The sequence below is a fragment of the Lycorma delicatula genome, chromosome 8, assembly GCF_047948215.1.
Source record: "Lycorma delicatula isolate Av1 chromosome 8, ASM4794821v1, whole genome shotgun sequence".
NCBI lineage: Eukaryota > Metazoa > Arthropoda > Insecta > Hemiptera > Fulgoridae > Lycorma > Lycorma delicatula.
In genome coordinates this window covers 120,370,213-120,376,518 of record NC_134462.1, presented here as the reverse complement: position 1 = coordinate 120,376,518, position 6,306 = coordinate 120,370,213, and the positions used below count along the sequence as shown (strand labels likewise).

General features: G+C 30.0%; 1 non-coding gene across 1 annotated transcript; it reads left to right on the top strand.

Annotated features, from left to right (window-relative positions):
• Positions 1 to 4,782: 4,782 nt before the first annotated feature.
• Positions 4,783 to 4,864, top strand: TRNAS-GCU (transfer RNA serine (anticodon GCU)). The gene has a single exon. It is a non-coding gene; the product is annotated as a tRNA-Ser (tRNA).
• Positions 4,865 to 6,306: the final 1,442 nt, after the last annotated feature.

Here is a 6,306-nt window from a genome sequence, read left to right as displayed (position 1 = left end):
TCCTCTACATCGGTTCTACCGAACGGTTGTTTGAACTCGTTTGTGGCTTTACGAAGTTTTCCGATTGGTTTATCGCCATATGTCTTAGATTCATATTAGGCAATCGGAAAATACAGTTGACGGCTGCCAGGTATCGGAAATAGTAATTGTACCCTGCTCAATACTTTAATTAGTATCTCCTTAACAGAGCCGGATAAAAACTGTTAGTCCGTGTCCCGGCTCGGAGTAAAAAAATCAAGAGCCGCACAATTACCGAAACAAATAGTTAGAAAAGCGGGTATAACTTCTTTCTAAGAAGATTAAACTTTTTTGGTAAATTTTATTTTACCTTTACGACAGTTTTCAATTAAAAATATTCAAATGTCTCTGAAAACGTAGTTCATTATATTGCGCTAATAACGTGTAAAATTACTTTTTTCGATGGCTAAACCGTCTACAATTGTAAATCCGTTCTGTAATTAGATTTAATCCTTGTAAAACTAAATTTGTCAAATTCAGTACAAAATAAGCGATGAGCAAATCACTGGAAAATCTCAATATTGAAAACTGTAATACAATTTGTTTTATTTTTATGTAAATCAGTACGCTTAATCGGTTCAGATTATTAGAATACATTGCAATTATAATTATATGCTATAATTATAATTAGGGAGAATGATATAATGGTAAAAGACAGAGAAAGAAAAAGAGAGGAGATTCTCAATAAAAAAACATATGATAATAAATTTTAACCGTTTACGATAAACAATTACATTGGATATTTCTAAATAAAATAATAATAATAAAAATAATAACAAAATCAAACAGAATATTATAAACTTTTTCTTTTTTTTAAATAATAAAATATGCTATTTTCTAAAATTTCAGCATGAGGAATGATAAATTTCAGCAGTAATAATTATTAGTCTAGATATTCTAGCTTATGAACATTGCTTAATTGGTCTGGCTACTGTTCTGTCATGTTTATAGCCTCAAGAGAAATAGACTGCCCTTACTGTTAGTAACTACGTACTACGTAAATTACTGTTGTTGCTTTTTAATCCCTTCTTCTAATTTAAAATCTTGTCATATTTTAAATAAACAATAAAACAAAACGTTTAAAAAAATAAAAATAGTAACAGATTGTTCTGTACGGTCTAGTAGAATAATTATTAAAAATTACTTGCAGTTATACGAGTTAAGAATATATTTATGTAAAAAGGGATGAAAATGAAATACTATTATAATATTTCAATGCGGTATTATATTTGCATAATAATATTAAAATCTATGAATATGTAAAAATTACATTTTTTTAACATTTTTTCAAGAATATGTTTATTTCATACTTCTGCATTAAAAAAAAATTAAGCGGCCGCTTACTTTTCACTTTTTTGAATTCAATTACTTTTGCCAATTACTTTTCAATTCGTTGTTTAAGTCTATAGAGATCATAAAGTAAATTATAAAGACAACTGTTGTCTGTAGACATACAAAAACAAAATGATGTAACGATTTTAATGAAACTTGGTCGTGATTACGATTAACTTACCTTAATTGCGATTAAATTATTTTCATTTAGATCCTGATGGCAATTTAAAAAAAAAAGTCCTTTTCTGATATTTATTTTAAAAATACGCATAAAAATGTTAAGGCGTTTAAACTCTATTACATCCAATGTAGAAAAAAACATTCAGGTTTAAAAATTAATTTCGAAAACGGTTTTCTCCGATGATTTCTAGAGTTTCCCTTGCGGCTGTTTATTTAAAATTATTATTTTTTCCTAATGCGTAAGTCTCGATCCGTTTAACTAGCGAACAATTAGCAACCGTCCCCCCCCCCCACCACGACCCAACGAGATGAGGATGTTATGTATGACGTGTAAATAAGGTGTATTATATAGAGTCGGGCCGACCGTTCCTGAGGCACGCGGTTAATCCAGCCCCGACCACCGAAGTACACCGGTATTCACTGTCTACCATTCAAATCCGTATATAAGCGACAAAATTTACTAAGATTTGAACTTCAGATCCTTCGACTTCGAAAATCAGCTGTAAAACAATCGATTCGCCACAACGAGTAAACAAATAGACCAGCCCGGTGGGCAAAAAAAAAGCTGTTATTAAAATAAAAAAAAATTAAATATTTATTACATAATCGCTACATTTTTTGCTATGAAAGTTTTTTTCTAAACCGGTTAAGTTACCGGCCGATAATGAAAAGTTCAAAAATGTTCACCATCAAAATTTGTATAAAATTTTAACGAGTTAAATGGCCTAGGATTTAAAATTTAAGCTTTCTTTTGAAAAGTTTTAAAAAAGTCAGTTCAACCGGTCTGAAGATATTTAGAGAAACCCAGTGGATATACAGATAGTAAAAACAATGTGTAAATACATTCATCCATCCGAAAATGTTTTTTTCTTTTTAGACTGCTTAGGTGTTTGTCAAAAACTCGGCACGTGATTTTTTATTTTTTATCTACTTTTTACCCTTTTTTTTTGTGCGGTTTTAAAATTCGGTTTTGTTATTCTGTTTTTAAAGGTAATTTTATAAAAAAGAAAAAACAAAAAAACATTGACAGCAATGAAAGGGCTTTTCACCGTTTTGAGTCAACTTTGATCAGGAACAAATTATTAAATTTTAGATACTGGCTCGATCTTTCTTTAGAAGAAATGTTTTTTATTTAACATTTTTAATAAGTATTCTAGAAGTGTTTCTTTTCGGATTATTTACTGGCAGTGATTTAATAAATATTCTAGAGAATAGAAATAAAGAAACAAAAATTATAAGCGAACAAGCCTTCTCTTTCAGTAACAGTTAAGAATTATTCCCAGTGTATCTCCAGGTAATTTATTTTTACGTAAAAAATGAATAGTACCGCTTAGATTTTTTTTATTGAACCTCTGTTATAGTAAAAAAAAAGGTTCATTAATATTCAATAGCTCTATTTAAAATTTATAAAGAATTTTTACGATACCCATAATAAATGTTTATATTTAAGAGAAAAATAATATAATATTTTCAGAAACACTCAAGAGTTCCCCGTTTTATTCTAGAATTATTTATTTAATTTTACACATTCGGAAGTAAGCATAAAAGGGAGAGAGACTGAGAGTGCTATAAAGACTGGAAGAAGAGTGAAAAGTAAGTTGCCAAGTCAGCGGCCGTAGTGTTATCGTGCACACTGTGTTGAAAGTATTGGTTTCTAACAGCGTCTCACTGTTTGCAGCCTGCATAATCGACGCGACGGCGGTAACAGTAATGATTACGACGACTTTGGCCGCTGTACCCTCGTGTTTAAATTCGATGGGGCGTTTGCAGCCCGTTCTTTCTTATTAGGAACGGTTCACCCCTTTTTCTTGAGATGTATTCAACCACCCTTAAAAAGAGTTCGTTTACTCGACCGAACGAACCCTATTAAAAATCTCTAAATAGCATATACATTTCAAGATTCTTAATTAAAATCTACTGCTTAAAGTTCTACATAAAACCCGTCGTCTTAGTTCGGTTCTTTAATTATTATTTCCTTACAATTTATCTTCATTTTCTTTACTTTTTGTTTTATTTAGATTAATTTAATAATTTATAATTAAAATGTTAAAAAAAGATCACCGTTTATTATCTTACTGCATTACCGCTTAATATTTTTTTATTATTTTATTTATTTTAACTTATCTTTCTTTTTTAACGTAACAATGCAGGTTTTAATTGTTAATATACACTTTAAAAAAAAATCTGTAATTTTTTTAAAGTAACCAGATTTATTTAAATTAAAAAAAAAGCTGACAACACAATTGTAGGAATTTCCCGTCACGCGGTATTTTCTAATGTACGGCACACACACACACACAACTTAATTTAAGATATTTATGATATTTATAATTTTATTTAAATATAATATTTTTGTTTATTTAATTCAATGATTCTAACTAAACCGTGCGGGATACCGTATTTCAATCGCGTGGGTGTGGCGATACTTTTTCTTTCTTTTTCCTTTTTAGCCTCCTGGAACCACCGTTCAGGTATTTCTTCAGATGACGATTGAGGATGATATGTATGAGTGTAGCCTTGTACAGTCTCACGTCGATCACTCCTGATATGGCGGTTAATTGAAACCCAACCGTCAAAGAACACCGGTATCCACGATCTAGTAGTAAAATCCATAGTATTCAAGCCTTTACTAGGACTTGAACTTATTTTACCGGTAAACATAATTTTACCTTCAAAGATATCTTATTTTTATTACTCGTCGGATTAAGTATTTAGTTCTACGTAAATGTAAGTTAATGAAAGTTCATTAACATTCTCGTCAACTTTTTAAAAATGTTTTGCTTATTATTTAAGAAAAATTATTTTTTGATATTATTTTTTTAATCGAATCTTGAAATAAAGTTCGTTCATAATAGTATAAAATAAGTCCTATGGAATAATAACTAAGCAGCATAATGAATAAATAACTAACAAATGTGATTTCGACTTAACCTTTTTTTGCTAATATCATCTTTCCCTTTAATTGCATAGCGTAATTAAGATATCAGAATAAAACAAAAAAAAAAGATTAAAAAATACAGTATTTTTATTGTAATAGTTTCTATATTAAACAAATATTTTTATTTATATGACGTAAAAATCTATATATAAAATATATTACATATAAAAATATATAATATAGTATACAGAAACATATTTTTTGTTTATTTAATAAATTTTTTCTTGATAAATAACCCAAATATCCATCCTGATAAGTAGAAAATAAACTAGTCTCCATAAACAAATTTTACAGTTTTCATGCAAAGATGTAAGGACGAGGTGGCCGAGTGGTTAAGGCGTTGGACTGCTAATCCAATGTGCTCTGCACGCGTGGGTTCGAATCCCATCCTCGTCGTTTATTTTTTATCGTAAATAATTTTTTTTCGCAGAAAAAAAATCAAAAATCGAACCCAAAAATCAAAAATTATGTTCGGTATTAATTTATTTCATAAATTTAAGAATAATATTAAATTATAAAAGTATAAAAGTATAAGAAGTTCATCTGTACGATAGAGAAATCGATAGTGAAAATTTACGGCGACTAAGTCCCAATTTGTTACTAGTAAGGTTCCTCGTCTCTTCACTAACCACCTATTCTAAGAATTCACACGCTGTGATTTTCATTTACGCGTACCCTTTCGTACTGCACTGTGGAAAGCATCTTTAGGCTACAATGAGATCAGCAGAATAATTTTTTTCATAATTCTGTAGAAACAAAGCAAGCTTAACAAAATGTAAGAAAAGAACCGAGAAATTGGTGAAAGTTATAGTAAATAGGCTGAAGTGTCCGCTCTTCGCACGGCCAAATAATGAATTTTTAAGCTTAGGAGTTCCTTTTTTATATTTAAAAGAGTATTTATTAAACAGATTTTTTTTCTTATTTCTCCTAAGTCCTTTTAGAAATAAAAATACCGAATCTTAGCTTTCTAACTCTTCGGAAAATGGAAATATTAATGATGAACGAACAAATGTATATTAATAGTGGCAATCTTCGCAGAGGAGTGGTAGCGTCTCGGTCTTTCATCCGGTGACCCGGATTTGAATCCCAGTTAGACATAGTATTTTTCATACGCTACAAAATTACAATATACTGTTTATCGGTTATTTTTTGAATATTAAGTGGAAACGAAATCCCTTTATCTAGTTTCATTCTGTTGAAGATTATTTTAAAGAAACGCGCGAAAAAATTCTGAAAGGTCCGTGAAATTCTTCCGCCGTTGGAGATCCGCTGAATAAGGAACTAAATAGTGCTTCGCCTTATTTTCGTGTTATTTTTCACAAACATTTATCCTTCCAGATGATTTTTCATCGTATTCTGATCGTCCGTAAATTTTATCGACGGATCCGCCATCGATCGAATGACAAAATAAGGGTCTGAAAACAATTTAATGCAATTTATGGAAGCATTTAAATGACATACTGAACGAAAAAACGGAGTGACTCCTCGATAACGTATAATTACCTAATTTTGTAACATGCTGCTATAATAAAACATGAAAATTAATAAGCAAACAAGAAAAAAAGAATAGACATTATTTATATGTATATTTTTCTTTTTTAAATCGACTTTAAGAATAATATTTTGTAATTAATAGACATGTCAAGAGGAGAAATAAGAATATGGATGCGACGTAAGCAGCTTTGAGATATAATAAGTCTCATTTACCAAAGAGAAGGGTGAAAAGTAAAGTAAAACGGTATAGCCGAGAGAAGAGGGTAAAATGAACAAAGTAGGGACAAAATATTCCCTTCTTATGTCCCTTTCTCATCCGCACCGGGAAAAGGGAGAAAAGAGAA